This window comes from Coenobita brevimanus, chromosome 7 (assembly GCF_032717465.1).
Source record: "Coenobita brevimanus isolate Jiangsu-jjx chromosome 7, ASM3271746v2, whole genome shotgun sequence".
Lineage (NCBI taxonomy): Eukaryota > Metazoa > Arthropoda > Malacostraca > Decapoda > Coenobitidae > Coenobita > Coenobita brevimanus.
Genome location: NC_136960.1, coordinates 17,402,305 through 17,426,024, shown reverse-complemented (window position 1 = coordinate 17,426,024; position 23,720 = coordinate 17,402,305). Strand labels below are relative to the sequence as shown.

Genomic DNA, 23,720 nt, shown 5'->3' with positions numbered 1-23,720 from the left:
GTGCTTTGTGTATGCTGGCCTCACAGTTCTCGTACGAGCCGAGGAAGACTTGGACAAGCACTTGACATGAGTATACAAACATTATACGAGCATAACAACTAGTAAGGGATTTATACTTCAGACGCGGCTACTTAGGTTGGAGTTCAAAGCGACTACAGTATATACAGAATATTAAGTCAGGGATTTATATGTGATAATGGGATAGAAATGGCAGTGTAGCTTAGATTAGGCTAGAAATAAAGCAAGGATGTGTCCTGACTCTAGCCATTTTCAAACTCTATCTCATTGCAGTCACCCTTTTAAGTCACCCACAAGTGAACCCATATGATGAAATAAAAATTCAGTTCCATCTAGACGGTAACTTGTTAAATCTCAGACGTCGTCTTCACGCATAATCAAAGACTGAAGTGGCTCATTTCCTAGAACTACAATACGCTAACGACTGCTGCCCTTGCACATACCCAGAAGCTCTAAAAGAGTCTCACCATCGTCTCCAACATATACCAAGCAATGTGGCTCCAAATAAACGTCAGTAAACAGAAGTAATATCTCAGAGAAACAACCAAGCAGAGGTTCTTGCATAGGTAAATGGCGATAATGCAGAACAGGTGAAGGATTTTACCTATCATGGAAGTGTGCTCACAGATAAGCATAACATTCATGCAGAAGTCCTTGCCTGAATCAGCCACCCCTCAGCCTCTTTTGGACGTCTCAGATCGTCTTTGAAAACTCCAACTTGGGAATCGACTCGAAGGTATCAATATACAGTATAGGGTGGTATGCCACTCCATGGTCTTATACAATGCTGAATCCTGGACTATTTAACAGCGTCACATCAAACAGCTTGAGCCTTTTCACATCTGATGCTTACAGCGCATATTAGGATTCATATGGAAGGATAAGTCCCATACTCACAAAGTCTCCAGTGGGCGAAGTCAACCAGCACTGAAAAAATGCCAGCTAAAATGCAGCTGAGATGAGTCGGACACACGTTCCAGCATAGAAACCATGCTGGCTAAAAAGCAGCTGAGATGGGTCGGAAACGTGTTTTGCAAGCCTGAGCATCGCCTTCCCAGGTTTTGTATGGCCAATTCCCTGCAGCATGTCACGATCCAGCGGAACAGAAGAGGAGATATTAAGACCATATAAGAACAACCCTGAAGAAATGCAACATCGTACCAAAAGATCTTGAAACCAATGCCTCGGACAAATTTCGATGGTGATCCCTCTGCGGTAAAGGAACTATTCATCTCGAAAAAGCTCGGAACCTGGCCAAAGAAGAGTGTAGACAACGGAGGCACAACCAAAACAGAGTTCTCCCAGCAAACTCGGACTTGACAAGCAGACTGTATGGCAAAGTTTGCGGATCCAGGATTGGTCTGCACAGTCACACCCCTTTGGTACCAAAGACAATGAGAAGCATTGTATCCTTGTGGGTATAACAGACGTCGTCTTCTGTAGCTGGACAGCTTTAAGTGTGTGTGTGTGTGTGTGTGTGTGTGTGTGTGTGTGTGTGTGTGTGTGTGTGTGTGTGTGTGTGTGTGTGTGTGTGTGTGTGTGTGTGTGTGTGTGTATAAGAGAGAGAGAGAGAGACTAGTAGTAGTTGTAGTAGTAGTGTGGTGTGGTCATGTAAAAAGTGAGAGTTGTGATGCACGAAAATTTTGATAATGATAATACAGATTATAAGTATATCAACTGTTATAAGTGATAAGTAGAAAGAATGCTGGACAGGCATAAGAAGTGACAGATCAGTCATTGTATCAGCTAATTCTAATCAGTAGTGTAATATCTATCTATCTATCTATTGCAAGACGCCTCAATCCCGTACGGGGTGGCCACAAACAAATAGCCTCCACGTCGCCCTGTCCCCTGCCATTTCACTGCCCCGCTCCCAACTCACACCCCCCTCTCTCATATACCTCTCCACCCCATCCCTCCATCTCATCCTCGGCCTCTGCCTCCCTCCTCCCCCCTCCACCTCACTCACATACACTCTCTTCGTCAGTCTTTCACTCACCATCCTCTCCACATGGCCAAACCACCTCAGTGTATTCCTCCTAACGCTTCCTATCGCATCCACATCCACACCACAACGCTCCTTTATATCCTCGTTTGTCGGCCTGTCTCTCCATGTGACTCCACAGGCTCCTCTTAAATAACTCATTTCCACTGCTCTCACTTTTGACTTGTGTCCTTCCAGCAACGTCCAAGCTTCACTTCCATACGTTAGAGTTGGTATCACAACACTGTCATATAGTAACTTTTTCACTTCCAATCTCACTTCCCTGCTTCTTATCACTGCTTTCAAGGAACTAGCAACCTTTCTTCCCTGCTGTACCCTTTCAAGCACGTCACTCTCCAAACTTCCATCGTTACTCATCACACTACCCAAGTACTTAAACGTACATTTTCTAATTCCTCACCATCCAACCTCGCTGTACATTCACTGACTTCACCTCTCTCAAAGACCATCACTTTACTCTTCCCTACATTCACCTTTGGATTCCGTTTCTTACACACTCTCCCAAACTCATCCACCAAGCCTTGCAGCTCTCCTTCGTCTTCACCCAACAACACAGTATCATCTGCAAACAACAGTACAGGGAGTTTCCAAACACTACCCTCTCTCACCAGGGCCACTCCAACATCCACGACCCTACCTTGTACCTCTTTTATTACCTCATCCATGTACAGATTGAACAACCATGGAGACATGACACATGCCTGTTTCAACGCAACCTTCAAAGAGAAAATTTCACTCAGTTCACCATCCACATGCACTGCAGCCTTAGCACCATCATACATACTCTTCACAGCATTCAACAACTTCCCATCTACTCCATATATTCTTAGTACTTTCCACAATCCTTGTCTATCCACCCTGTCATATGCTTTCTCCAAATCCATGAAAGCCGCATACAACTTCTTTCCCTTCTCTAGAAACTTTTCCACTTAAGATCTAAGAATGAATATCTGATCTACACAACCTCTTCCCTTCCTAAAGCCTCCCTGTTCTTCTCCAACTAATTCTTCTGTTCTTTCTCTAACTCTGTCAATAAGCATCCTACCATACACTTTTCCTATTATACTAAGAAGACAAATGCCCCTATGATTACCACACACTACTTTTTCCCCTTTTCCTTTGTACAAGGGAATAATTATACCTGACTTCCAATCCTCCGGGACTCTACCTTCCTCCCAGGCCAATCTGCACATCTTCCACATCCATTCTACTATTATCTCTCCCCCATGCTTCAGCATTTCACCACACACTCCATCAATTCCTGGGGCTTTCCCCAATTTAACTTTCTTTAATGCTTCCACAACTTCTGTCCTACTGATTTCTTCCTGTCTTCTCACCTCCCTCCTTCTCCCAGCCATTCCCCAGCCACTTATACTTGCATTATTTCCATCCTCTATGTTCAACAATTCCTTAAAGTGTTCTCTCCATCTGCTCACTTTTTCTCCCTTCTCCACTAGTAATCTACCATTTTTATCTTTCATTCCCCTGCTAACTTCACTTCCACCCTGTCTTACTCTTTTCACCTCATTCCAGAACATTTTCTTACAGTCCCTCCACTTTACACTCAATTTCCTTCCAAATTCCTCATCCACTTTCTTCTTACTCTCTCTTACTAATCTTTTCACCACTCTTTTCTTTCTACATATAACTCTCTCTTCCGCCTCTCAACTTCTTCCACGCCCCTATTTCTCATCCATTCATTGTATGCTTTCTTCTTTTGTGCCACAGCCTGTCTCACCTCTTATTCCACCACGCTGTTCCTTGCACACCCCTCCGTCTTCTCTTCATCCCACACACCACATCACATGCTGCACATATTTCTTCTGTGAATATACTTATGGCAACTGGAGAACAATATGGCAGTTTGCAACCTGGTCACGTCATAGTCTTAAACACGGCAACATGGCACAGAGACTAGCATCAAAATATTGCCCGTATTACTAACAAGGTCAAACACTCGCAAGAACACTTCCTATTTAGTTATTTAATAGTGTTTCAGCTTCTTCCATCCCCCCCTCAAAAAAAAAAAAAAAAAGTCCATGGCATTTTAATACATTTTGTTATCTTTTCCCTTTTAATATTTCAGAATATTGCCTGAATTACGAACAAACTTGAATCCAATTATTCTCACGTCCTTGTTTGTCGATTTGTGTTGAGCTTCACACTGCAGTTTTTTTCTCACTAATATAAAAAGTATTGTGAAACTGTAAGCAATCTTAACACTTTCAGCTCCAGGACGTCATATTCATTTTAACCGTGCTAGTCCAGTGCTACAGTATCTCCTGACGATTTTGTTCAGGTTTAAGGTGAACATTCAGCTGAAGGACCTTAACCCACCAGACCACCAGGCGTCCAATATAAACCATCCGCCCATGTTACTTGCAGTCAGAAACTTAACTTTTTCAGCTCAGCACTTTTTTTCTTATATTGTTCATGCTATCACTAGACCTTCATTAACCCATCACAAACAGACTGATATCCCATACTGAAACCAGTCGTCCTGTCGCGGCCATATAAAAATGGCGTCGTCGTGCTGAAGAGGTTGGAAGTCCAAATCTGTTCTCCCAACTTCCATTCTTTGTAATTTTCCGTGACAGATTTTTAACCTTTTTCTCACTAGCATCGAGATATTGTCCAAATTGCAGAAAAAAAAAAAGTTCCCATGAATTCTAAGTATATTTCCATTTTTTTCCTAATGAATGTTACAACTTCTTTACAATACAGCGAGAGTGAGAGAGAGAGAGAGAGAGAGAGAGAGAGAGAGGGAGAGAGAGAGGAGGGGGGTTCATCAAATTATTGGACATAATAAGAAAAACCTGGGGTCAAGTTATCCATAAGCTCATTATTTTTTTTTTTTTAAATACTGAAAGCTAAATACCTTTTCCCATACGAAATTTCCAAACAGGTATTTTTCTGTACCTTTTCCTCACTTTTTCCTGCCTTAAATAGCATACAGCCTAATAAGGATCAGTAGGACTTCCTCTTTTTTTTTTTTTTCTTTTACTATCACTTTGACAGTAGACAGTATAGTCATAACCAAACCAACACACAGCTCCGTTTCAATACATCAGTACAGGTTGGTGTTCACTAACCTTTTCTGACTCACAAGTAGATAACACAGATCTCTTCCATCCTAGAAAATCCATACAGATATCAGAAGGTATGTCTCTGGTCTCTTTTATTAACTACTTCAATCTGAGAACGTCTTTTTTTTTTTTTTTTTTAGTCTTGCCACATCCACACAATTGATGTGAAACTTACTGAAGGTTATATTTAACCCATTTTATTTGTAAATTTTGACCTAAGCTTAATATAATAATTTGCAACGAGTGAATAATTTTTCTCACTCATCAGATAAATTTCAGCTCCTTATCCTATTACTTACAACAAGTAGCCTCGAAAGGGTCATGTAGGTCTGCTTGTGTCTGCTTTCCGTTGTACTATCAGGGTCAGAAATCCACGTAATATTCCACTTGCATCTGCTTCACACTTGGGGCATGTCAGTTGCTTTTTTTTTTCCATGCATCATACCAGTGACATTCATCTATAGGCAGAGAAACCTACCAAGCTTCTCTCACCTTACGAATATTATGTTTTTCCACCTTAGGAACAGTAACCATGAAAGTCATGTAAGAAACTGAAAAAGTGAAATATTATGAGAGCTTTCCTCCCCCACCGTACTATCTATCGGCAGTCATACGGTCACAAACATACCACAAACTACAGAAGCATGTTTATTTTTGTAGATAAAATATCGGTGACGTAAAAGTTAACTTTTTCATACGTGACAGTTTCTAAATTTTCTCAATATTTGGTAAACCGGAAGGACAATTGTTTTTGTTGATGATATTGATGGCTTACGATCAGAATAAGTAACTTCACATGTAATATAGTTCATAGTTTTCATCATTTTATTACTAGCAGTGTAATATTAGCAAATATATGGCACATACAAAACTGTTTTCAGTATATCACACCGATGACTTACATTTATTCGAGAAACCTCAGACTTCACACGCAGCTTGGATTTTAAGTGTCACTTAACGTCATTGAGTGTTCACCTGCAACAAATGTTGGCACACTAAGCAGTTGAAGTGCTAGCAGACGATAAGAGTCCTTAAAAGTTTCATTACCGTCACTAGGAATCACCATCATTATCATCATCATCATTATCATGTTCCTTCAATCAAAGGCCAGATGGGATGAGAATTATACATAATATTTGGTACAGTGAATGGATAGGCACTGTTGCTGTAAACGATGCACTGCGAGTCATCCTTAGAGGTGTGGTGGAGCTGTGCTGGAGTGTGCTGGAGATAAGGTAGGGTGTGGTGGAGGTATGATTGGGTGTGGTGGAGGCATGGCATGGTGTGATGGGATCGTAGGGTGTGGTGGTATGTTAGAGTGTCGTAAACTGTGCTGAGCACGTGGCAGTGCAGTGGGGTCTGCTGGAGGTGTTGTGAGGGTGTGATGGAGTGTAGAGGTTCAGGAAAGAAGCAATATGCCCTTTCTCTATGCCTCCAGCAATAAATGGAGAGGGTCTTGGAAAGGTAAGGGCGGAAGGTCGTAGAGTACATCTAGGGGGTCATCTAGTAAGCAGGAGTCGTCGGAGAGCAGATCGTCCAAGTCAGTGAGGGAGTCTAGGGATGGGAAGCAGGGCGAGGCAAGTTGAGGCAGAAAGGGTGAAGCTGGGTGAGGTAGGAATGGTGAGGTAGAGTGAGGGTCAGCACTGAGAACCTCACTGAGAGCCTTGATATAGTCCACAGCCAGGCGCAGTGTGGTGATCTTGGTCATGATGGTGGAGGTGCTGGCCGTCTCCACCTCCACAGCCTCGGGAAGTACCTGTCGCAGAGTATCGAAGGCCTTGTTGATCTCCTTCATGCGGTGTCGCTCCCTGGCATTGGCTGTCTTTCTGCGGTATTTTGACAGCGGCGCTTGTTGCGATTTGGCCTTAACTCCCCCTGGGGTCTTGGCCACCTCCTTCTGCAGCCTCTTCACCATCCTGCGAGGCCGCAACCCATATTTCTCCCCCTCCCGCGTCGCACCTTCGTCTGCGCCCTCGCACCGCACCATCACACAAGGTCACTCTGTACGTCAGTTTCAAAATTACCACACCACAACACTCCATTAATCACCTCTTAACTTTTGGAGTCACTTGGGTTTGATGCGCAGATCACCACTTAGTGCACCGTCGAAGTCACCAGGTTTTATTTGTTACATAATTTCTTATTGCATTGTCCAAGCCGTTTGCGACTGTTACCCATGGATATTTTCGTAATGTATTGTTAAAGTTAGCCGGGGAAGAATCTCACAAGAAAATATTTTCCTATGTATGCTCGTGTCATCCATACGCTTAGAAACTGGGTATATGAAGACCCAGGGAGTCGTATGCTGGTGCCTCACCCTGCAGAGGCACGGAGGTGAGGAGTGTGGTAGGAGGAAGTGTGGACTGATGGTGTCCTGGATGCTGCTAGGAGGCTCACCCCGACTCTACTACTTCCTCCCCCTTCGATGGAAATATGTTGCCAAATTAGGAAAATTCTCTTCTCTTGTGGCTACTAGCGACAACTCCTCGGAAAAACCTCACTTCCTCCATGTACATCAACCCCACACAGGTATTCCAATAGCAGGTGTGAGGTTTGGCCTGTTAGTTTTTGCGATAGAGGAGATGGGGAACTGTGGCACGTGAACGCTGACCCAAGAGACAGAGCGGTGTACACCCTCTCTGGCCAGCCGCCCGAGCAACACTGAGGACTGGTTGTCCGGACGGTTCACCTGTTGCTCCCTCCAGACCAAGATCCACTCACGCCAGCTCAGCCAGCCAGGCAATGTGTGTGTGTGTGTGTGTGTGTGTGTGTGTGTGTGTGTGTGTGTGTGTGTGTGTGTGTGTGTGTGTGTGTGTGTGAGAGAGAGAGAGAGAGAAAGAGAGAGAGAGACAGACAGACAGACAGACAGAGACAGACAGACGGACAGAAGTCTAGTTACTCTCTTGTAGGTGCTTACTAGTGTAGTATAATGAATACATTCGTGAAATGTTAGCAAAGACAAAACCAGAGTGTGGATTAGTCTATAAAGTTACTGATATGCGTCTTAATGTGTCAGGACAACAGAGGCAACAAGTTAAGTACAGTATTCGTACGTAACACAACGGCTGTCAAGGAGCTGTGTACGTGTGCATCAATATTTAGGCGAGAGGGGACTGCTGCAGCGCAAAAACTGGGATGCCACAGCAATATTCATGTCTCATGTTGATTGGTTCGATGTAATGAATATTCATATGTATGATGATTATCAAGAGTGTTGTGCGTTTGGAATGTATTATTGTCTACAGGCAGGCTTACTGCATAGAATGGTCCATCTGATGTCAACTATGAAAGTAAACAATTCTGCACCAAAATCTCTATTGTTTTCAGAAGGAAGTAATTGTATCTTGTCAGTCTGTCTTAGGAATGTACGAAATGCTGAAGCACAGTAGTTTTTGTAAACTATGTGTAGTGTTTTTTTAATAATTAAAGTAAGGTACAGCTCACCTTTAAGGAAACTAAGGAACTACTTTAACCCCTCTTTTGCAGTAGATCATTATTCTCCATAAGATTTATTATTAAATTTAAATTAAGTCGATTAAAGAGTGAATATAAGAAGTATCACGTCAGGAGAACTGCCTTTCACAGGGATATAAAATAAAAATAAATACATTAAAGGCAAGAATGAGTGAGTGAGTGGAGCGAATGGCTGTGGAGGACTCTCATGATGTCGCTGTGCAGACTGAGTTTATTTTAGTCTCCAGGCTGACTGACTTGGTGTGAGTGGATCCTGGCCCAGTCCAGACCTGCACATGGGCCCCCTCGCCACAAAGTTCCAGTTTAATCTCTGTGTTCTGTTGTAGTTTTGTTCTGTTCGGGTACCTAAATCTACTGCCTGATACTTAGTCCCAGAGTTCATCCTGTCTGGCTGAGTTTACAGTGCCTCAAAGCCTTACTATCGCCATCATCCATTTCTTCCTCTCTCCCACCACTCTAAACACTCTTTTATAATATTTATTTCATTCTTATTCATGTATTCTTTTATCCACCTGCCTTCTTTCCTCCCGTTTTCACTCCTTCCAGTAATCCCACACACACACACGCTTTGGAACCCTTGTGTGCGTGAGAATACTCATGAGCACATACTGCATACACGCACAGAGAAGACGCAGACTCTCATTCTTCTCGATAAATGGCGTGGCTGTCAACTTCCCAATGTCTTCAAGTTGTTTCATCCACGTCACTGCTTTGGCTGCATTTTAGTGTTGTATTAACTCTAATAACATACTGTTTTATTTACATACAGAAAATACATCATCATCATCATCATCATCATTATCCTCCTCCTCATCATCATCATTATCCTCCTTCTCCTCCTCCTCCTCCTCCTCCTCATCATCATCATCATCATCATCATCATCATCATCATTATCCTCCTCCTCCTCCTCATCATCATCATCATCATCATCGTTATCATTATCATCATCATCATCATCATTATCATTATCGTCATCATCATCATCATTATCATCATCATCATCATCATCATCATCATCATCATCATCATTATTCATCACATCATCATCATCATCATCATTATTCATCACATCATCATCATCATCATCATCATTATCCTTCTTGTTCTTTTTATTGTCATCATCATCATCATCCGAACCCATGTTCCCACTAATAAGAGATGGGGTGAGGCAGGACCCAGCAAGTCATAAAGCGAAAAAAAAAAAAGAAAAAAAAAAGCTGGAACTCTGAAGCGCCATTGCCAGTGACAAGTGCCACAGTCATTTCCACATCACCCAAGCCTCCGAGGACTCAGGTTCATCTGCATGTAAAAGCCACACTACCCATTTATCACCAGACCTTTATTGCCTCGTTAGGAGCGTAGGGGCCCTGAGCTAGGCTACTTAACTCTGACATTTAGGGCGGTGTTGACCAGTCGTTGTTCCCTTAATGGCACTAGGTGAACAGTAAACCTCAAATTTTCCTTGGATGCAAACCTTTATGGGCTACATCCGATTGGAGCGCCTTGACCCACCAGACCATCAGGCGTCAAGTATAAACCATCCGCCCTTGTAATTTCCTGCCAAAATATTAACTCTTTCAATCCATCCGCGTATTTGTTCCTGCTGTTCCTGCTACCACCAGACGACTTTATTCAGCTTAGGGAGAGAAGTCAGGTTGTGAAGTGGATACAGGGGACTGTTTGGCCCCGGAACAACTTATGGACTCGTATTCTCGGCGGTTAAGGAAGCTCCCTAACACCTCTTCCTTAGCGATTTATTTCTGGATTCGGCCGGGTAGTGTAATTTTGTTCGTTATTGATGACGAGTTTGGCGATATTCGAATGATTCAAATAACAGAGATGAGGATACCAAGGCGTAATAAACAAAATAAGCCGCTAAAGAAGACGTGCTAGGGAGGCCCCTTAAGCAGCGAGAATAGGGCCATGGTGTCTCCAAAGCCTAATAAAATCGTCTTTTAGCAACAAGACTAAAATGCAAAGTGAGTCGTCGAACTGAAGAGGTGAAAAACTCAGTTATTCTTTCATTCACCTCAGCCTGGCCCAGATTCTCTGTAGCTTGGTTCACGTAGATCAGCATAAAAAAAAAAAAGACAGTACTACTGCTCTATGTCCTTTCCATACCACTTCTTCGTGACTACCACCATACTCTAATGATAACCTGTTGTTACAACCCTGCACTGAGAATTGAGAGATGGCAGTTTGAGGCCCAGTTTGAGTAGAGTATAATCCATTGTTTCTCCTCTGTTCCGGCCGACATCAAACAATTATTAATTTGAAGAAAATTTTACCTATCAAAAATTTAGAATTCTCATTAAGCCCTTTAGTCTGGTGACATTAAATTTATTTTGTTCTTCCCGCCAAAGATAGACGATTTTGATTACGAATGACCTGTTGTGCTGAAGGAGGTATTGACGTCGGTGCCATCTGATTCTTCCAGGGCAAAGATTCTCTCCTGTAAGCTTAGTTAAACTGACCAAGGTAGCATAAAGGGAAAAAAGGATGCAGTTTTTTTATTCCAAGGTATATCCTCTCGCTGCTACGGAAAAAGAAAAGGAGAGAAGGAAGAAGAATTTAATGATGAAGAGGATGACGACGACGACGATGAAGAAGAAGAAGAAGAAGAAAAGTGCCAACACCAGATTATTTTGTTCAATTGAGACTTCTAGTAGTAAGAGAGTAAAATTTGTGTGGCTATGAAGGTGCTGGTGAATCTAACAATATTTCCACCTTGCGTTCCTCGCTGTTCTCTCTTGAAGTATGAAGTGTGTGTGTGTGTGTGTGTGTGTGTGTGTGTGTGTGTGTGTGTGTGTGTGTGTGTGTGTGTGTGTGTGTGTGTGTGTGTGTGTGTGTGTGTGTGCGCGCGCGCTACCACAGAAAGCCAGTTGATCCATACATGCAGGTCAGGGTGGATCAGGGCTGGACAGAACAGAACAGAGGAAGGCAGGGTAGGGCAGGGTTGAGTAAAGCAGGACAGGGCAGGGTAGGATAGGGCAGGGTAAAGTTGGGTAGGGTATGACAAGACAAACGAGGGTTGAGAATGGTAATGTAAGACTGGGCAGGGGAAGACCAGGCAGAATAGGTTAGGTCTGGGCAGGGTAGGAAACAACTAAAAAAAAGTATAAGAAAACTGCAGTAAACCGGTCTACCCATACCAGACAGGTCCCCTCTGAGGGTGTGACTACGCTGTGCTCTCTATCATCAGTGCTGGGTTGTAACAAGAGGTAACACTAACAAGTGGTGCAAGTCAGGAACCGGTGCTGGGGGAAGGGTGGACAGCAGTGGCTTATTTTCGCACTGAGCTACAGGAAATTAACTTCTAAAGATTGGAAAATGTAGGCAAACTTATTTTTCCCTTTAGCTCCAGCCAGTGTGAATACGGTGTCACAGTTATTTAAGCATAAATAATATATATAAAGTTCCATCATTTACAATAAAAATAGTATGAAGACGGAGTTACATATACAGTACTTTTCACTGACTGGCCTTCTTAGTGCCTTCATCTACTTCGTATGGGTTTTGGCACTGTGCTATCCCCATATTTTCATTTAAAAAAAAAATGACACGCATTTTAAAATCATATGTAAAAATCAGGTAATGGAGCAGAAGAATAAGGAAGAAAAGCCAAGCATTAACACTTTCAAGTAGAATTCCTTAATTTTATCTCATATTTGGTTACCCGAAAACTTCATAAGTTTCACAGAACACATTAGTAATGAGAGGGGCTAATGAAGGCAACATTCGGCCCACTCTAATCGAGAAGCGTAGCCTAAATGAAGCCAAATAATCTGCTATACCCCTGGTACCCTTACGTGGTCTAGATTTTCATCCTTTTGCAGCTAATTACACATGGCTCGAGAACAGAATAAGACAATAATATAGCTCTGCGTCCATCTCATTGCATCTCTTCATGGCTAGCATCACATTCTAGGACTAATCCATAATTACAGCTGAGTATTCAAGATGGAGAGAGGTCAATTTTATGCTAAGTTTAAATAAAAGTGATATAGAAGCAGGAGTAAAACAAAAAGACCTAAAATCGTCTTATAAAAAGGAGTAGGAATAATAAGTAATCCCATCGTACTGCAAGATTTAGATCAACACACACACACACACACACACACACACACACACACACACACACACACACACACACACACACACACACACACACACACACACACACACACACACACACACACACACACACACACACACACACACACACACACTGTTACATAGCCTATGATTTCATCATCCTTTGTATAATTCTAACGTACAGTATGCTGCATGCTTGATCACGATTCGCCTCGTGGCTTCCATAGTGACCAGGCTTCCGTGTTCTACCTCACTCCCCCCTTCTCCCCCTTATAGTAGAGTAAGTCGTTCTTTCTGTTGTTCAGAGCAGGAGTGTCAACTCTTTGGCCCCTATGGCTTCATTTGCGCGTCCTTCTTGCAAGTTGAATCAAGCTCTGCCGGCCCCTATATAATGAGCTCAGTCTCTGCATTATTGCCACTTAGATCTACTCCTCATTTTGTTCACATCTCTGTCCTCCCCTGTATAGTGTATTATTATTTTTGTGAGTGCTCAGGAAGTCTCCAGCCATCTAGCTGCTGTATAATTTGAGTATAAGTATTGTTACCATTTTTCTTGTGCTGTGTGGCCTGGGGTGTTGATTCGTGGGCCTGGTGGGGTTTTTGTGATTCATGTAGAGTTTTAATGTCAGCCAATATTAATAATATTTTGTATCTGTAATAACATATCTTGCTTTAACTGAGCATTATCCGGTTTTCTCATTTATCAGGGCTGACTTAGATAAATTTGCTCTTGCTAAATTCATGTTAATAGAGGCTATTGCAGTTAACCATATATGTAACCTGTTTTGCCATTACATTATCCTTATGAGTCCTGAATGTTTAGTTGTTAGTTTGAGCATTAAACTTTAACTTGTAATTTACCAAACTCTTTTGTTTTGAACCTGGAACTTTGCGGGACAGTAGTGATTTTAGTATTCTCACTTGAAATGTTCATTATCTCTCTCTGTTCCGTAACATAAATTTGGCGACCTCTTATCAGGATATTCAGGATATTATCATAAGGATATTCCTTGATATTTTGTGACTGATTTATTCATGATGTCTACTATTACTACTCTTGATGAAGCCAAAGATTTTTTGTCAAATGTGCAAACAGTGTGTGATGTAGAAAACAGAACAAAGAATAAACTTAAGCTTCTTGCTCAACAATTGGGAATTGCTGTTCACTCTCATCATTCTAAAGATCAAATTGTTGACATGATTAATAAAAGCTTGTTTGATGTAACTCCTCCAGATGAGCAAACGCAGATTGAAATAGCTAAATTACAGCTAGCCCTGCAGGAGGCTCGTGCTAAGGAGGCTGAGTTTCAGGCACGTGCTAAGGAGGCTGAGTTTCAGGCACGTGCTAAGGAGGCTGAGTTTCAGGCACGTGCTAAGGAGGCTGAGTTTCAGGCACGTGCTAAGGAGGCTGAGTCTCAGGCTCGTATTCAGGAGGCACAGGCACAGGCTGAGTCTCAGGCTCGTTTTCAGGAGGCACAAATTGAACTTGCTAGGATTCAGGCAGACCATGAGTATCGCATGAAACAAAGTGGAACTGGATCATCTAGCTCTGATGATTTTGATGTGGCTAAAAATGTTAAACTTGTCCCTCCTTTTAATGAATCTGATTTAACAAAGTATTTTCAGTTGTTTGAGAGGGTAGCTACAGGTTTTAATTGGCCCAGAAAGTATTGGCCAGTACTCCTTCAAACTGTTCTCACCGGTAAAGCTCAAGTAACTGATGCATCTTTGCCTCAGGATCAATCTGATAATTATGATGTAGTTAAGAGCTTGATTCTTAAGGCCTATGAGCTTGTTCCTGAAGCCTATAGAGTAAAATTTAGGACAACTTATAAGCAAGATAAGCAATCCCACGTTGAGTATGCAAAAATCAAAGAAGATCTGTTAGAGCAGTGGTTAAATTCTAAGAATGTAAATTCTGATTTTGATAAATTTAAGCAGATGATTTTGCTGGAGGACTTCAAAAGGTGTATTAATAAAAATGTAAGCCTATATCTTGATGAGAAAAGAATAGATAATTTGTCTGATGCTGCAGTTTTAGCTGATGAATATTTCTCACTCACAAGAGATATTCTAAAGAAAAAAGGAAAGCTGAGAGTAAGTACGTTGCCTCTACTCAGAGTACAGGTAACAGGAAAGAGAATAAAGATGATGTTTCTCAGAAAGTAAATACCAGCTTCACCTCTAGATTTCAGAAAAGTAAATGTACTTATTGTAGTAAGCTTGGTCATACTACAGAGAAATGTTTCAGGAGACAGCGTGATGTGAACAAAAAAGGAGTCTTTAAATATTCAGTCAATTGATCTAGTGTCCACCCTTGAGAGTTCCCAGAATTCTTTAACTGAGTTAACTGAACCTGCTTTGAGGGGTAAATTAAATTCTCATGATGAAGCTCCTCTTTTGAGCAGTAACGTGGGTGACACTCTCAAGAGTTCATGTGCTAATTTCCTGTCTGATGGTTTTGTCAGTCCTCTGGACAGTAATGACAGGAAATCAGTTAAAATATATCGTGATACAGGTGCTTACCAATCCCTTATGCTGACCAGTGTTCTAGGCTCTAATGTTAATTCCTCTGATGAAACTGTAATCTTACAAAGTGTAGGAATAATTACTTCTCTGTCCCTCTGTGCAGAGTGAATTTAGAGTCTGGTTTTGTTAATGGTTCCGTTATGGTTGGGTTGGTTGAGACACTCCCAATGTCAGGTGTAACTTTCTTACTTGGAAATGATATTGGTGGAAGTTAAGTGTGTCCAGCTCCTCAGTTGTCTAGTGAACCAGTGACTGCGACCCAGGATTGTGATATCCCTGATGTGTTCTCTGCATGTGCTGTCACTAGGGCTAAGTCTAAAGTTACTGGTGACTTAGAGGATAATGATGATGATGATGTTATCCTAGCTGACACTTTTCTTGCTAATTTGGACCACTCACCAGATGAGGCAGTACCCCGTAGTGTTCATAATTTGTCTCGTCAAGAGTTGGTTGAGTTGCAGGTTGCTGACCCTGAGTTGAAAGGTCTAGCTAACTCTGCTTGCAGTGAGGAAGAGTCAGCTGGTGCTTCTACTTGTTATTATATAAAGTCAGGAGTACTTATGAGAAAGTGGAGACCCCCAACAGCATCAGCCGACTATGAATGGGAGGTTGTACATCAAGTTGTCATCCCTCGTGTTTGTAGGCAGGATATCATTAGAGTGGCTCATGATTCCAGTTTGGCAGGACACCTTGGAGTGAGGAAGACTGTGGCACGCATTTTGAAACACTTCTACTGGCCAGGTATCTTCAGGGATGTTTCCTGGTATTGTAAGTCTTGTCACACCTGTCAAGTTGTGGGGAAGTGTAATCAGACCGAAAAGGTTGCACTTCTAGTTCCCATTCCTCCTTTTGAGGCGCCATTCACCCGTGTGTTGGTGGATATTGTGGGCCCTCTTCCTAAGACTTCTTCAGGATTTTATTATGTGTTGACCCTGATTGATATGGCTACTCGTTATCCTGAAGCCATTCCACTTAGAAATATCTCAACAAAGAACGTGGTTAAGGAAATGCTAGGGTTCTTCACCAAGTTTGGTCTGCCCAAGGAGGTACTGTACAGTCAGACCAGGGAATTAATTTCATGTCAAATGTTTTCAAGCAGTCTCTGAAAGAGTTGGGCATCACCCAGATCACGTCTTCAGCTTACCATCCCCAGACCCAAGGAGCGTTGGAGAGATATCATCAAACACTCAAATCGATGCTCAGGAAATACTGTTTGGAACATCAGAAAGACTGGGATGAAGGTCTTCCATTCATTGTATTTGCCGGAAGAGAATCTCCAAATGAATCACTGGGCTTCTCACCCTTTGAACTACTGTTTGGCCATGAAGTAAGAGGACCCCTTAAGCTACTCAAGGATTGCTGGCTGTCGGAGGAAGATGATGTCAACCTGCTGGAGTATGTGATGAAGTTCAAAGAACGGCTGTCCACTGCTTTACAGCTGCCGAGAGAGAATTTAGGAGCAGCTCAGGAGAAGATGAAGACTTGGTATGATAAGAAGTCCAGGTTACGCCACTTTCAGCCAGGAGATCAGGTTTTGATTCTGCTACCAGTGCATGGGCAACCTCTTCAAGCCAAGTTTAGTGGTCCTTATTTCGTGGAGAAGAAACTCAGTGATGTCAACTATGTCATCGCCACACCAGATCGTAGAAAGAACAAGCAACTTTGTCACATCAACATGCTAAAGTTATATCACAGGCGGGACGAAAATAACCCAGTCTGCACTGTAGCTGTTCCACCCGAGTCTGCAAGTGAAGCTCTCCCATGCAGTATGAGCCTGAGTGATAGTTTGGGGAAGAATCCTGATATCATGAATGATCTCCAGACTAAGTTTTCTCATCTAGCTCCCTAGGAAAGGCAGGAGTTTTCGGCATTACTGCAGGAGTACCCGCAAGTGTTCCGTGCCACTCCAGGAAGAACCACTGTGTTGATGCATGATGTCGATGTTGGAGACGCAAAGCCAATTAAACTGCCTCCTTACCGCGTGAACCTAGTGAAAGTTCCTCTCATCCAGAAGGAGCTTGGCTACCTGTTGGACCACAAGATGATTGAGCCCTGTTAGAGCGAGTGGAGTTCTACTGTCATAGTCCCTAAGCTAGGTGGGTCACAGCGGCTTTGCATCGACTACAGACGTGTTAATCAGATAACCAAAACAGACACTTACCCTCTCCCTAACGTGGAAGATTGCATAGACAAGATCGGAAAGGCTAGGTACATAAATAAGTTTGATTTGTTAAAGGGATACTGGCAAGTACCTATGACTGAACGTGCTAGGGAGATCTCATGTTCTGTAACACTAGGAAAGACTTTTGCATGTTCTGTAATGCCATATGGTATGAAGAATGCACCAGCCCCTTTTCAGAAGCTCATGAATGTTGTAACAGAGGGTTTGGCAGGGTGTGTTGTTTATATTGATGATGTATTAATCTTCAGTGACAACTGGAAAGATCACCTATGCCATGTCAGTAAATTTCTTGAGCGTTTGGTTCAGGCTAATCTTGTAGCTAATTTATCAAAGTGTTATTTTGGTCAAGCTAAAGTTCAGTACCTTGGGTACGTAATTGGTGATGGACATGTTGCACCACCAGGAGCTAAGGTTCAGGTTATAAGTGATCTTCCCAGACCTAAAATTAGGAAAGAGCTACAAAGATTTTTGGGAATGGTAGGTTATTACAGGAGATTTGTTCTTAACTTTTCAATTCTTGTATCACCACTTACAGACCTATTGATAAAGGGAGTTAAATTTGTCTGGACCGATAATTGTGAATCCTCTTTCAGTAAACTTAAAGCTATCCTATTAAGTCAGCCAGTGCTCGCTACTCCAAATTTTGCTAAGCCTTTTAAGATGGCTGTTGACGCAAGTGATACAGGAGCTGGGGCTGTTTTGCTGGAAGAGGATGATCAGGGTATTGAACACCCTGTATCTTATTATAGTAAGAAGTTCACTCCACCTCAAAAAAACTACTCAACTATTGAGAAAGGGCTTTTGGCCTTGATTTTGGGTTTACAGCATTTTTCAATTTATTTGTGTTCTGGTTTTGATCCCATAGTCATTTATACCGATCATAACCCACTGAAATTCCTTAGTAAGTTTAAAGATAAAAATCAGAGATTGACAAGATGGAGTCTACTTCTTCAGGAGTATTCATTAGACATACAACATGTCAAGGGGAAAGAAAATGTTATTGCAGATTGCTTATCTAGACTTTAGACAGATTGTTTTAGAGTAATAAGAAATTTCCTTTGTAAATTTCTTTTTCTTTGTGGGGAGGTGTTACATAGCCTATGATTTCATCATCCTTTGTATAATTCTAACGTACAGTATGCTGCATGTTTGATCACGATTCGCCTCGTGGCTTCCATAGTGACCAGGCTTGCGTGTTCTACCTTACTCCCCCCTTCTCCCCTTATAGTAGAGTAAGTCGTTCTTTCTGTTGTTCAGAGCAGGACTGTCAACTCTTTGGCCTCTATGGCTTCATTTGCACGTCCTTCTTGCAAGTTGAATCAAGCTCTGCCGGCCCCTATATAATGAGCTCAGTCTCTGCATTATTGCCACTTAGATCTACTCCTCATTTTGTTCACATCTCTGTCCTCCCCTGTATAGTGTATTATTATTTTTGTGAGTGCTCAGGAAGTCTCCAGCCATCTAGCTGCTGTATAATTTGAGTATAAGTGTTGTTACCATTTTTCTTGTGCTGTGTGGCCTGGGGTGTTGATTCGTGGGCCTGGTGGGGTTTTTGTGATTCATGTAGAGTTTTAATGTCAGCCAATGTTAATAATATTTTGTATCTGTAATAATATATCTTGCTTTAACTGAGCATTATCCGGTTTTCTCATTTATCAGGGCTGACTTAGATAAATTTGCTGTTGCTAAATTCATGTTAATAGAGGCTATTGCAGTTAACCATATATGTAACCTGTTTTGCCATTACATTATCCTTATGAGTCCTGAATGTTTAGTTGATAGTTTGAGCATTAAACTTTAACTTGTAATTTACCTAACTCTTTTGTTTTGAACCTGGAACTTTGCGGGACAGTAGTGATTTTAGTATTCTCACTTGAAGTGTTCATTATCTCTCTCTGTTCCGTAACAACACACACACACACACACACACACACACCAAATCCGTATCTTGCGTATCCCATCCCCCTTGGCCCAACCACGATACAATCTCCTGTAATTCGCGATAGGTATCTGGATGTAAATAACGAATAAATTATGACTCGCAAGCCAATCTGTGGAGAGCCTGAGGAGGCTAGACTGTGGCTGTGGCCTTGGGTGGGATGTGTGGTGTGGTTGGGTGGGGGGGCGGAGTATGGGCGGGGCTAGGATGAATGGAGATGTTCAGGATGGAGTAGGGTGGTGCTGGGCGGGGCGGTGTTGATGTGCGTTAGCTGATGTTTGGGAGGGGAGGAGCAGATGAGATTCGAGGTTTGAATGGTGGAGGATAAGAGAAAGTAGAGGAATCATAGCAGATTTCTTAACTGTGGATCCAGCCTACTAATGAATTTAGGAAGAAAGTGGATTTACAAGTCTCGCTGTCTTGAAGTCGGGACAAACTGTTTAGCCTACTGATTACTTCAGAATTGACACACACACACACACACACACACACACACACACAGATAGATAGATATGGAAATAAACAGATATAATTATAATACCGTATAGTCATAAATGCTGTATACAATAACATTTTTGCCTAGGTATAATAAATAATAGCCCCATTCAGCCCTGGCAAGTGCAATTTCTCCTCTTATGCATGAGCACTGTCGCAGAGTACATTCCTATTTAGGCACACTTCTCTGATGCACACAAGGAGATCGAGAGTGAGCCTTTGTATTGTGTACTAATATAGTGCATTGGCCCCGTTGCTTTCAGGCAGTTTTTAGACATCTGGTGGTTATGTGAATTAAGGTACTCAAAAGGGGCACAAGGAATAAGAGAAGAACAGAACATGAAGGGAAAGGGAGAGAAAGGGAATAGGGGAAAGAAACGTTGAAAAGACAGAAGGGGGAGAGGGAAGGAAAGGCAGGACCCAGGCAGGGATAGAACAACACAGAGAAAGGAGGAAGGGATAGCAAAATAAAGGGAAGGAAAAAAACAGGGAGAGACAGCGTACCCAGTGTGGACGACATAGATCAGAGCAGAGTTTGTCCAGTGGGTGAAGGGATGCAGGACTGGGTTGAGGTAGCACAGGTGGATGAGCGTGAGGGTCGTAGTCTATGTGGCTTAAGATTTCGTAGCAAATCTTCCATAGCGATTCACGTCAGCAACCTTTTGTATGACACTGCTGCAAATTATGTCGATATTAAAACTGTGTAAAGAGAATAAATTAAAATGTTTAGGTGTAATAGGCAAAATAAATCACGAAGGAACAAGTGCTAAGAAGCCTCCTATGTCACCTAGAATTGGACCCTGAGTGAGGAATGGAGGGGTGGATGGAGGAAAATGACGATCGGGTGGAAGGATACAGCAAGAAGGAATAAAGGCTGAAAACGTTCAAAGCTATGTCGTTTAATCAGAAAGAGGTCGAAGAAAAAGAAAATGTCTTGTTTTTGAGATGGCGACACTTTGTGGAAATTATCTGCTGTACCCGTTTCATCTTAACTTGACCCAAATTATAGTCTTTTCCAGCTTATTTCCTGTAGCTCAAAGGCAGACCAAGACAATACTACGGCTGTGCATCCTCTCGACTGCACTTCTTCGTGACTAGCAGCATACGCCAGTGTTAATCTATTGCTACAACTCAGTGCTCAAGATGGAGGGATGGTAATTTTAGGCCACGTTAGAGTAAAAAAGAGTAAAACCTATCATCCTAACCTTTATTTCTAACATGAAGGGTAGGGGGTCGGGGCTAGGTTATTTACCAGTCTCTCTTCCCTGAGTGGCATTACGGTTTATTAGCAGTAAACTTCAGTCTCCCTTTGCATGTAAACCTTTATTGACTGCATGCGATTGGAGCGAGTTTGTTACAGGAAAATTTCTCCTTCACATGCAATGCATCGGGATGAGGATGATGCGAATGTCTGTTATTGATGCCAGAAATAACAAAGACAGCAAGATTTTCATATTTCTCTCTCTCTCTCTCTCTCTCTCTCTCTCTCTCTCTCTCTCTCTCTCTCCGTGAATATTCCAGCTTACCATTATTGTGTCATTTACAGTTTCAGCATCGACATAGCGTACATCCATAACACACTCGATGATACTGAGGTGCAAAGAACAGTTCACTAAAGGGAAGGTGTTAAGTAGTCAGCAAAAGCACATAGAAATTGATGGTTGCTCCGACATAAGACAGCTGAGCCCTATTCACACAGTACATTATCTCAGCCAGCGAGAAATCTGTGCTCCAGAGAACGCGATTTATTGTAACCTGACAGATCCCTAACCCCTTTCGGCTCTGTTGATGGCCAGGTGTAGTCAGATTGGAGGGTCGGTTTGACTGTACTCCTTTCACTCAAACTTGGCCAAAATGTTTGTCCTTTTGCAGCTTATTTCACATAGCTCAGTGGCAAAAAAAAAAAAATAAATAAATAAATAGAACTGTGATTCTACTTCCTTTTATAGCACTACTTCCTGACTAGATCAATGTTCTCTTGCATATCTCTTGTTACAGCTCAGGATTAGAGAGGGAGAGATACCAGTTTTAAGCCAGAGTAGAGTAAAAAGAGAATCGTAACCAAGGATACTCAGTCTTGCTGCATAATTAGGGCTCATTGAGCTCCACGCATCCAAGGTTTTCCATGCACGTTGTGGGGATGGTCCAGTTCCGTCGGATAAAAAGAAGGCACAGTGAGAAGCAAAATCAACTCTAATCTCCTGACCATATATTGATATTTCTTTTACTTGACAGTTTGTGGGGGAAAGTAGTTAGGGGATTTTCTTTTCTTTTTATTTTCACCGTTCATTTTTTCCCTACCTTCTCATCAGCATAGTCAGTTTATCTCAATCAGCCAGGTAACGTAATTCTCTCTTTATTCTTGCTATGTCCAGGCAGTTTTATTCAGATATGGAAAGACTTTTTGCATAAGGGAGGTTAGATACGGCCTTTGATGTGGAGAGGTTAGATATGGCCTTTGATGTGGAGAGGTTAGATATGGCCTTTGATGTGGAGAGGTTAGATATAGTCTTTGATCTGGAGAGGTTAGATATGGCCTTTGAAGTGGAGAGGTTAGATATGGCCTTTGAAGTGCAGAGGTTAGATATGACCTTCAAAGTGGAGAGGTTAGATATGGCCTTTGAAGTGGAGAGGTTAGATATGACCTTCAAAGTGGAGAGGGTAGATATGGCCTTTGAAGTGGAGAGGTTAGATATGGCGTTGGAAGTGGAGAGGTTAGATGTGGCCTTTGAAGTGGAGAGGTTAGATATGGCCTTTGAGGTGGAGAGGTTAAATATGGCCTTTGAAGTGGAGAAATTAGATATGGCCTTTGAAGTGGAGAGGTTAGATATGCCCTTCAAAGTGAAGAGGTTAAATATGCCCTTCAAAGTGGAGAGGTTAAATATGCCCTTCAAAGTGAAGAGGTTAAATATGCCCTTCAAAGTGGAGAGGTTAAATATGCCCTTCAAAGTGAAGAGGTTAAATATGCCCTTCAAAGTGAAGAGGTTAAATATGCCCTTCAAAGTGAAGAGGTTAAATATGCCCTTCAAAGTGAAGAGGTTAAATATGCCCTTCAAAGTGAAGAGGTTAAATATGCCCTTCAAAGTGGAGAGGTTAAATATGCCCTTCAAAGTGGAGAGGTTAAATATGACCTTCAAAGTGGAGAGGTTAAATATGCCCTTCAAAGTGAAGAGGTTAAATATGCCCTTCAAAGTGGAGAGGTTAAATATGCCCTTCAAAGTGGAGAGGTTAAATATGCCCTTCAAAGTGGAGAGGTTAGATTCAAGGGTCTACAAGGATCTCCAGAGGTAAAGGGGTTGATTAAGAATAAGTCTAAACCCTCCAACTCGAAAAGACTCCTGAGCTGAATAAAATCTTCTAAAGGTAGCAAGTATACTATCTCTGCCTGTCTGTCTGTCTATCTGCTCATATGTCTATCTGTTTGTCTGTGTGTACATCCATCTACCCATCCATCCATCTCTCTCTCTCTCTCTCTCTCTCTCTCTCTCTCTCTCTCTCTCTCTCTCTCTCTCTCTCTCTCTCTCTCTCTCTCTCTCTCTCTCTCTCTCACACACTCTCGGGAATCACGGTGATGTGCTTTATACGGGTGTCAGTGTTATTCAGTTAGCCCACGTGTTATCCTTACTGTTTATACCGTACAGTTTAATAAACTGCAACAAATTCTAATACTGAGATAAGAGACGCTGTGACTTATATTCTAAGCTTTGGGGCACTTCCTTTTAATTTAAGATTCACTTTCAGAACAGTAAAATGCTGAAGGGACAATACACATTATGTACTGAACATGGATATAAACTGAACAAGAAGCGGTGCCAAGGCAAAGCAAACCCGTCCCCGGCAGTCATTTCAGTGCTGACGTATAAACACAACAGGATATCTAGTCAAAGATGTCACAT

At 42.1% G+C, this 23,720-nt stretch overlaps 1 pseudogene; it reads right to left on the bottom strand.

Moving 5' to 3' along the window:
- Nucleotides 1-6,508: 6,508 nt before the first annotated feature.
- LOC145403712 (helix-loop-helix protein delilah-like) lies at nt 6,509-7,096 on the bottom strand (annotated as a pseudogene).
- Nucleotides 7,097-23,720: the final 16,624 nt, after the last annotated feature.